This window comes from Anopheles moucheti, chromosome 2 (genome assembly GCF_943734755.1).
Source record: "Anopheles moucheti chromosome 2, idAnoMoucSN_F20_07, whole genome shotgun sequence".
NCBI lineage: Eukaryota > Metazoa > Arthropoda > Insecta > Diptera > Culicidae > Anopheles > Anopheles moucheti.
The window spans coordinates 60278545-60290093 of NC_069140.1; positions in this window are offsets into that span (position 1 = coordinate 60278545).

Here is an 11549-nt window from a genome sequence, read left to right on the forward strand (position 1 = left end):
TTACCATGCAAAAACTGTCTATTTCAACTTATTTCGTCCATCCGATACGAACTTTGTACTTTGTTATGTAGTTCTACCAGGAATGTGTTACCATGCAAAAACTGTCTATTTCAACTAATTTCGTCCATCCGATACGAACTTTGTACATTGCTATGTAGTTCTAACAGGAGTGTGTTACCATGCAAAAACTGTCTATTTCAACTAATTTCGTCCATCCGATACGAACTTTGTACTTTGCTATGTATTTCTACCAGGAGTGTGTTACCATGCAAAAACTGTCTATTTCAACTAATTTTGTCCATCCGATACGAACTTTGTACTTTGCTATGTAGTTCTACCAGGAGTGTGTTACCATGCAAAAACTGTCTATTTCAACTAATTTCGTCCATCCGATACGAACTTTGTACATTGCTATGTAGTTCTAACAGGAATGTGTTACCATGCTAAAACTGTCTATTTCAACTAATTTCGTCCATCCGATACGAACTTTGTACATTGCTATGTAGTTCTAACAGGAATGTGTTACCATGCAAAAACTGTCTATTTCAACTAATTTCGTCCATCCGATACGAACTTTGTACTTTGCTATCTAGTTCTACCAGGAGTGTGTTACCATGCAAAAACTGTCTATTTCAACTAATTTCGTCCATCCGATACGAACTTTGTACTTTGCTATCTAGTTCTACCAGGAGTGTGTTACCATGCAAAAACTGTCTATTTCAACTAATTTCGTCCATCCGATACGAACTTTGTACATTGCTATGTAGTTCTAACAGGAATGTGTTACCATGCTAAAACTGTCTATTTCAACTAATTTCGTCCATCCGATACGAACTTTGTACTTTGCTATCTAGTTCTACCAGGAGTGTGTTACCATGCAAAAACTGTCTATTTCAACTAATTTTGTCCTTCCAAAACGAACGTTGTACTTTGCTATCTAGTTCTACCAGGAATGTGTTACCATGCAAAAACTGTCTATTTCAACTAATTTCGTCCAACCGATACGAACTTTGTACTTTGCTATCTAGTTCTACCAGGAGTGTGTTACCATGCAAAAACTGTCTATTTCAACTAATTTCGTCCATCCGATACGAACTTTGTACATTGCTATGTAGTTCTAACAGGAATGTGTTACCATGCTAAAACTGTCTATTTCAACTAATTTCGTCCATCCGATACGAACTTTGTACTTTGCTATCTAGTTCTACCAGGAGTGTGTTACCATGCAAAAACTGTCTATTTCAACTAATTTTGTCCATCCAAAACGAACGTTGTACATTGCTATCTAGTTCTACCAGGAATGTGTTACCATGCAAAAACTGTCTATTTCAACTAATTTCGTCCATCCGATACGAACTTTGTACTTTGCTATGTAGTTCTACCAGGAGTGTGTTACCATGCAAAAACTGTCTATTTCAACTAATTTCGTCCATCCGATACGAACTTTGTACTTTGCTATGTAGTTCTACCAGGAGTGTGTTACCATGCAAAAACTGTCTATTTCAACTAATTTTGTCTATCCGATACGAACTTTGTACTTTGCTATGTAGTTCTACCAGGAGTGTGTTACCATGCAAAAACTGTCTATTTCAACTAATTTCGTCCATCCGATACGAACTTTGTACTTTGCTATGTAGTTCTACCAGGAATGTGTTACCATGCAAAAACTGTCTATTTCAACTAATTTCGTCCATCCGATACGAACTTTGTACTTTGCTATGTAGTTCTACCAGGAATGTTTTACCATGCAAAAACTGTCTATTTCAACTAATTTCGTCCATCCGATACGAACTTTGTACTTTGCTATGTAGTTCTACCAGGAGTGTGTTACCATGCAAAAACTGTCTATTTCAACTAATTTCGTCCATCCGATACGAACTTTGTACTTTGCTATGTAGTTCTACCAGAAGAGTGTTACCATGCAAAAACTGTCTATTTCAACTAATTTCGTCCATCCGATACGAACTTTGTACTTTGCTATGTAGTTCTACCAGGAATGTGTTACCATGCAAAAACTGTCTATTTCAACTAATTTCGTCCATCCGATACGAACTTTGTACTTTGCTATGTAGTTCTACCAGGAGTGTGTTACCATGCAAAAACTGTCTATTTCAACTAATTTTGTCTATCCGATACGAACTTTGTACTTTGCTATGTAGTTCTACCAGGAGTGTGTTACCATGCAAAAACTGTCTATTTCAACTAATTTCGTCCATCCGATACGAACTTTGTACTTTGCTATGTAGTTCTACCAGGAATGTGTTACCATGCAAAAACTGTCTATTTCAACTAATTTCGTCCATCCGATACGAACTTTGTACATTGCTATGTAGTTCTAACAGGAATGTGTTACCATGCAAAAACTGTCTATTTCAACTAATTTCGTCCATCCGATACGAACTTTGTACTTTGCTATGTAGTTCTACCAGGAGTGTGTTACCATGCAAAAACTGTCTATTTCAACTAATTTTGTCTATCCGATACGAACTTTGTACTTTGCTATGTAGTTCTACCAGAAGAGTGTTACCATGCAAAAACTGTCTATTTCAACTAATTTCGTCCATCCGATACGAACTTTGTACTTTGCTATGTAGTTCTACCAGGAGTGAGTTACCATGCAAAAACTGTCTATTTCAACTAATTTTGTCCATCAGATACGAATTTTGTACTTTGCTATGTAGTTCTACCAGGAGTGTGTTACCATGCAAAAACTGTCTATTTCAACTAATTTTGTCCATCAGATATGAACTTTGTACTTTGCTATGTAGTTCTACCAGGAGTGAGTTACCATGCACAAACTGTCTATTTCAACTAATTTTGTCCATCCGATACGAACTTTGTACTTTGCTATGTAGTTCTACCAGGAATGTGTTACTATGCAAAAACTGTCTATTTCAACTAATTTTGTCCATCAGATATGAACTTTGTACTTTGCTATGTAGTTCTACCAGGAGTGAGTTACCATGCAAAAACTGTCTATTTCAACTAATTTTGTCCATCCGATACGAACTTTGTACTTTGCTATGTAGTTCTAACAGGAATGTGTTACCATGCAAAAACTGTCTATTTCAACTAATTTTGTCCATCCGACACGAACTTTGTACTTTGCTATCTAGTTCTACCAGGAGTGAGTTACCATGCAAAAACTGTCTATTTCAACTAATTTTGTCCATCAGATACGAACTTTGTACTTTGCTATGTAGTTCTACCAGGAATGTGTTACCATGCAAAAACTGTCTATTTCAACTAATTTTGTCCATCCAAAACGAACTTTGTACTTTGCTATGTAGTTCTACCAGGAGTATGTTACCATGCAAAAACTGTCTATTTCAACTAATTTCGTCCATCCGATACGAACTTTGTACTTTGCTATCTAGTTCTACCAGGAATGTGTTACCATGCAAAAACTGTCTATTTTAATTTAATTCGTCCATCCGATACGAACTTTGTACTTTGCTATGAAGTTCTAACAGGAATGTGTTACCATGCAAAAACTGTCTATTTCAACTAATTTTGTCCATCCGACACGAACTTTGTACTTTGCTATCTAGTTCTACCAAGAGTGAGTTACCATGCAAAAACTGTCTATTTCAACTAATTTTGTCCATCCGATACGAACTTTGTACTTTGCTATGTAGTTCTAACAGGAATGTGTTACCATGCAAAAACTGTCTATTTCAACTAATTTTGTCCATCCGACACGAACTTTGTACTTTGCTATCTAGTTCTACCAGGAGTGAGTTACCATGCAAAAACTGTCTATTTCAACTAATTTTGTCCATCAGATACGAACTTTGTACTTTGCTATGTAGTTCTACCAGGAATGTGTTACTATGCAAAAACTGTCTATTTCAACTAATTTTGTCCATCCGACACGAACTTTGTACTTTGCTATCTAGTTCTACCAGGAGTGAGTTACCATGCAAAAACTGTCTATTTCAACTAATTTTGTCCATCAGATACGAACTTTGTACTTTGCTATGTAGTTCTAACAGGAATGTGTTACCATGCAAAAACTGTCTATTTCAACTAATTTCGTCCATCCGACACGAACTTTGTACTTTGCTATCTAGTTCTACCAGGAGTGAGTTACCATGCAAAAACTGTCTATTTCAACTAATTTTGTCCATCCGATACGAACTTTGTACTTTGCTATGTAGTTCTACCAGGAATGTGTTACCATGCAAAAACTGTCTATTTTAATTTAATTCGTCCATCCGATACGAACTTTGTACTTTGCTATGAAGTTCTAACAGGAATGTGTTACCATGCAAAAACTGTCTATTTCAACTAATTTTGTCCATCCGACACGAACTTTGTACTTTGCTATCTAGTTCTACCAGGAGTGAGTTACCATGCAAAAACTGTCTATTTCAACTAATTTTGTCCATCCGATACGAACTTTGTACTTTGCTATGTAGTTCTACCAGGAATGTGTTACCATGCAAAAACTGTCTATTTCAACTAATTTCGTCCATCCGATACGAACTTTGTACATTGCTATGTAGTTCTAACAGGAATGTGTTACCATGCAAAAACTGTCTATTTCAACTAATTTCGTCCATCCGATACGAACTTTGTACTTTGCTATCTAGTTCTACCAGGAGTGTGTTACCATGCAAAAACTGTCTATTTCAACTAATTTTGTCCATCCAAAACGAACTTTGTACTTTGCTATGTAGTTCTACCAGGAATGTTTTACCATGCAAAAACTGTCTATTTCAACTAATTTCGTCCATCCGATACGAACTTTGTACTTTGCTATCTAGTTCTACCAGGAAAATGTTACCATGCAAAAACTGTCTATTAAAACTTATTTTGTCCATCCAAAACGAACTTTGTACTTTGCTTCTAGTTCTACCAGGAGTGAGTTACCATGCAAAACTGTCTATTTCAACTAATTTTGTCCATCAGATACGAACTTTGTACTTTGCTATGTAGTTCTACCAGGAATGTGTTACTATGCAAAAACTGTCTATTTCAACTAATTTTGTCCATCCGATACGAACTTTGTCATTTGCTATCTAGTTCTACCAGGAATGTGTTACTATGCAAAAACTGTCTATTTCAACTAATTTCGTCCATCCGATACGAACTTTGTACATTGCTATGTAGTTCTAACAGGAATGTGTTACCATGCTAAAACTGTCTATTTCAACTAATTTCGTCCATCCGATACGAACTTTGTACATTGCTATGTAGTTCTAACAGGAATGTGTTACCATGCAAAAACTGTCTATTTCAACTAATTTCGTCCATCCGATACGAACTTTGTACTTTGCTATCTAGTTCTACCAGGAGTGTGTTACCATGCAAAAACTGTCTATTTCAACTAATTTCGTCCATCCGATACGAACTTTGTACTTTGCTATGTAGTTCTAACAGGAATGTGTTACCATGCTAAAACTGTCTATTTCAACTAATTTCGTCCATCCGATACGAACTTTGTACTTTGCTATCTAGTTCTACCAGGAAAATGTTACCATGCAAAAACTGTCTATTAAAACTTATTTTGTCCATCCAAAACGAACTTTGTACTTTGCTTCTAGTTCTACCAGGAGTATGTTACCATGCAAAAACTGTCTATTTCAACTAATTTCGTCCATCCGATACGAACTTTGTACTTTGCTATCTAGTTCTACCAGGAGTATGTTACCATGCACTTCTGTTACCATGCAAAAACTGTCAATTTCAACTAATTTCGTCCATCCGATACGAACTTTGTACTTTGCTATGTAGTTCTAACAGGAATGTGTTACCATGCAAAAACTGTCTATTTCAACTAATTTTGTCCATCCGACACGAACTTTGTACTTTGCTATGTAGTTCTACCAGGAGTGAGTTACCATGCAAAAACTGTCTATTTCAACTAATTTTGTCCATCAGATACGAACTTCGTACTTTGCTATGTAGTTCTACCAGGAATGTGTTACTATGCAAAAACTGTCTATTTCAACTAATTTCGTCCATCCGATACGAACTTTGTACTTTGCTATGTAGTTATACCAGGAATGTGTTACCATGCAAAAACTGTCTATTTCAACTAATTTTGTCCATCCGACACGAACTTTGTACTTTGCTATCTAGTTCTACCAGGAGTGAGTTACCATGCAAAAACTGTCTATTTCAACTAATTTTGTCCATCAGATACGAACTTTGTACTTTGCTATGTAGTTCTAACAGGAATGTGTTACCATGCAAAAACTGTCTATTTCAACTAATTTCGTCCATCCGACACGAACTTTGTACTTTGCTATCTAGTTCTACCAGGAGTGAGTTACCATGCAAAAACTGTCTATTTCAACTAATTTTGTCCATCAGATACGAATTTTGTACTTTGCTATGTAGTTCTACCAGGAGTGTGTTACCATGCAAAAACTGTCTATTTCAACTAATTTCGTCCATCCGATACGAACTTTGTACTTTGCTATGTAGTTCTAACAGGAATGTGTTACCATGCAAAAACTGTCTATTTCAACTAATTTTGTCCATCCAAAACGAACTTTGTACTTTGCTATGTAGTTCTACCAGGAGTATGTTACCATGCAAAAACTGTCTATTTCAACTAATTTCGTCCATCCGATACGAACTTTGTACTTTGCTATCTAGTTCTACCAGGAGTATGTTACCATGCACTTCTGTTACCATGCAAAAACTGTCAATTTCAACTAATTTCGTCCATCCGATACGAACTTTGTACTTTGCTATGTAGTTCTAACAGGAATGTGTTACCATGCAAAAACTGTCTATTTCAACTAATTTTGTCCATCCGACACGAACTTTGTACTTTGCTATGTAGTTCTACCAGGAGTGAGTTACCATGCAAAAACTGTCTATTTCAACTAATTTTGTCCATCAGATACGAACTTCGTACTTTGCTATGTAGTTCTACCAGGAATGTGTTACTATGCAAAAACTGTCTATTTCAACTAATTTCGTCCATCCGATACGAACTTTGTACTTTGCTATGTAGTTATACCAGGAATGTGTTACCATGCAAAAACTGTCTATTTCAACTAATTTTGTCCATCCGACACGAACTTTGTACTTTGCTATCTAGTTCTACCAGGAGTGAGTTACCATGCAAAAACTGTCTATTTCAACTAATTTTGTCCATCAGATACGAACTTTGTACTTTGCTATGTAGTTCTAACAGGAATGTGTTACCATGCAAAAACTGTCTATTTCAACTAATTTCGTCCATCCGACACGAACTTTGTACTTTGCTATCTAGTTCTACCAGGAGTGAGTTACCATGCAAAAACTGTCTATTTCAACTAATTTTGTCCATCAGATACGAATTTTGTACTTTGCTATGTAGTTCTACCAGGAGTGTGTTACCATGCAAAAACTGTCTATTTCAACTAATTTTGTCCATCAGATATGAACTTTGTACTTTGCTATGTAGTTCTACCAGGAGTGAGTTACCATGCACAAACTGTCTATTTCAACTAATTTTGTCCATCCGATACGAACTTTGTACTTTGCTATGTAGTTCTTCCAGGAATGTGTTACTATGCAAAAACTGTCTATTTCAACTAATTTCGTCCATCCGACACGAACTTTGTACTTTGCTATCTAGTTCTACCAGGAGTGAGTTACCATGCAAAAACTGTCTATTTCAACTAATTTTGTCCATCCGATACGAATTTTGTACTTTGCTATGTAGTTCTACCAGGAGTATGTTACCATGCAAAAACTGTCTATTTCAACTAATTTCGTCCATCCGATACGAACTTTGTACTTTGCTATCTAGTTCTACCAGGAGTATGTTACCATGCACTCCTGTTACCATGCAAAAACTGTCTATTTTAATTTAATTCGTCCATCCGATACGAACTTTGTACTTTGCTATGAAGTTCTAACAGGAATGTGTTACCATGCAAAAACTGTCTATTTCAACTAATTTTGTCCATCCGACACGAACTTTGTACTTTGCTATCTAGTTCTACCAGGAGTGAGTTACCATGCAAAAACTGTCTATTTCAACTAATTTTGTCCATCCGATACGAACTTTGTACTTTGCTATGTAGTTCTACCAGGAATGTGTTACCATGCAAAAACTGTCTATTTCAACTAATTTCGTCCATCCGATACGAACTTTGTACATTGCTATGTAGTTCTAACAGGAATGTGTTACCATGCTAAAACTGTCTATTTCAACTAATTTCGTCCATCCGATACGAACTTTGTACATTGCTATGTAGTTCTAACAGGAATGTGTTACCATGCAAAAACTGTCTATTTCAACTAATTTCGTCCATCCGATACGAACTTTGTACTTTGCTATCTAGTTCTACCAGGAGTGTGTTACCATGCAAAAACTGTCTATTTCAACTAATTTCGTCCATCCGATACGAACTTTGTACTTTGCTATGTAGTTCTAACAGGAATGTGTTACCATGCTAAAACTGTCTATTTCAACTAATTTCGTCCATCCGATACGAACTTTGTACTTTGCTATCTAGTTCTACCAGGAAAATGTTACCATGCAAAAACTGTCTATTAAAACTTATTTTGTCCATCCAAAACGAACTTTGTACTTTGCTTCTAGTTCTACCAGGAGTGAGTTACCATGCAAAAACTGTCTATTTCAACTAATTTTGTCCATCAGATACGAACTTTGTACTTTGCTATGTAGTTCTAACAGGAATGTGTTACCATGCAAAAACTGTCTATTTCAACTAACTTTGTCCATCCAAAACGAACTTTGTACTTTGCTATGTAGTTCTACCAGGAATGTTTTACCATGCAAAAACTGTCTATTTCAACTAATTTCGTCCATCCGATACGAACTTTGTACTTTGCTATCTAGTTCTACCAGGAAAATGTTACCATGCAAAAACTGTCTATTAAAACTTATTTTGTCCATCCAAAACGAACTTTGTACTTTGCTTCTAGTTCTACCAGGAGTGAGTTACCATGCAAAAACTGTCTATTTCAACTAATTTTGTCCATCAGATACGAACTTTGTACTTTGCTATGTAGTTCTACCAGGAATGTGTTACTATGCAAAAACTGTCTATTTCAACTAATTTTGTCCATCCGATACGAACTTTGTACTTTGCTATCTAGTTCTACCAGGAGTGTGTTACCATGCAAAAACTGTCTATTTCAACTAATTTCGTCCATCCGATACGAACTTTGTACTTTGCTATGTAGTTCTAACAGGAATGTGTTACCATGCAAAAACTGTCTATTTCAACTAATTTCGTCCATCCGATACGAACTTTGTACTTTGCTATGTAGTTCTAACAGGAATGTGTTACCATGCTAAAACTGTCTATTTCAACTAATTTCGTCCATCCGATACGAACTTTGTACTTTGCTATCTAGTTCTACCAGGAAAATGTTACAATGCAAAAACTGTCTATTAAAACTTATTTTGTCCATCCGATACGAACTTTGTACATTGCTATGTAGTTCTAACAGGAATGTGTTACCATGCTAAAACTGTCTATTTCAACTAATTTCGTCCATCCGATACGAACTTTGTACATTGCTATGTAGTTCTAACAGGAATGTGTTACCATGCAAAAACTGTCTATTTCAACTAATTTCGTCCATCCGATACGAACTTTGTACTTTGCTATCTAGTTCTACCAGGAGTGTGTTACCATGCAAAAACTGTCTATTTCAACTAATTTCGTCCATCCGATACGAACTTTGTACTTTGCTATGTAGTTCTAACAGGAATGTGTTACCATGCTAAAACTGTCTATTTCAACTAATTTCGTCCATCCGATACGAACTTTGTACTTTGCTATCTAGTTCTACCAGGAAAATGTTACCATGCAAAAACTGTCTATTAAAACTTATTTTGTCCATCCAAAACGAACTTTGTACTTTGCTTCTAGTTCTACCAGGAGTATGTTACCATGCAAAAACTGTCTATTTCAACTAATTTCGTCCATCCGATACGAACTTTGTACTTTGCTATGTAGTTCTAACAGGAATGTGTTACCATGCAAAAACTGTCTATTTCAACTAATTTTGTCCATCCAAAACGAACTTTGTACTTTGCTATGTAGTTCTACCAGGAGTATGTTACCATGCAAAAACTGTCTATTTCAACTAATTTCGTCCATCCGATACGAACTTTGTACTTTGCTATCTAGTTCTACCAGGAGTATGTTACCATGCAAAAACTGTCTATTTCAACTAATTTCGTCCATCCGATACGAACTTTGTACTTTGCTATGTAGTTCTAACAGGAATGTGTTACCATGCAAAAACTGTCTATTTCAACTAATTTTGTCCATCCGACACGAACTTTGTACTTTGCTATGTAGTTCTACCAGGAGTGAGTTACCATGCAAAAACTGTCTATTTCAACTAATTTTGTCCATCAGATACGAACTTCGTACTTTGCTATGTAGTTCTACCAGGAATGTGTTACTATGCAAAAACTGTCTATTTCAACTAATTTCGTCCATCCGATACGAACTTTGTACTTTGCTATGTAGTTATACCAGGAATGTGTTACCATGCAAAAACTGTCTATTTCAACTAATTTTGTCCATCCGACACGAACTTTGTACTTTGCTATCTAGTTCTACCAGGAGTGAGTTACCATGCAAAAACTGTCTATTTCAACTAATTTTGTCCATCAGATACGAACTTTGTACTTTGCTATGTAGTTCTAACAGGAATGTGTTACCATGCAAAAACTGTCTATTTCAACTAATTTCGTCCATCCGACACGAACTTTGTACTTTGCTATCTAGTTCTACCAGGAGTGAGTTACCATGCAAAAACTGTCTATTTCAACTAATTTTGTCCATCAGATACGAATTTTGTACTTTGCTATGTAGTTCTACCAGGAATGTGTTACCATGCAAAAACTGTCTATTTCAACTAATTTCGTCCATCAGATATGAACTTTGTACTTTGCTATGTAGTTCTACCAGGAGTGAGTTACCATGCACAAACTGTCTATTTCAACTAATTTTGTCCATCCGATACGAACTTTGTACTTTGCTATGTAGTTCTACCAGGAATGTGTTACTATGCAAAAACTGTCTATTTCAACTAATTTTGTCCATCAGATATGAACTTTGTACTTTGCTATGTAGTTCTACCAGGAGTGAGTTACCATGCAAAAACTGTATATTTCAACTAATTTTGTCCATCCGATACGAACTTTGTACTTTGCTATGTAGTTCTAACAGGAATGGGTTACCATGCAAAAACTGTCTATTTCAACTAATTTCGTCCATCCGATACGAACTTTGTACTTTGCTATCTAGTTCTACCAGGAGTGAGTTACCATGCAAAAACTGTCTATTTCAACTAATTTTGTCCATCAGATACGAACTTTGTACTTTGCTATGTAGTTCTAACAGGAATGTGTTACCATGCAAAAACTGTCTATTTCAACTAATTTTGTCCATCCAAAACGAACTTTGTACTTTGCTATGTAGTTCTACCAGGAGTGAGTTACCATGCAAAAACTGTCTATTTCAACTAATTTTGTCCATCAGATACGAACTTTGTACTTTGCTATGTAGTTCTAACAGGAATGGGTTACCATGCAAAAACTGTCTATT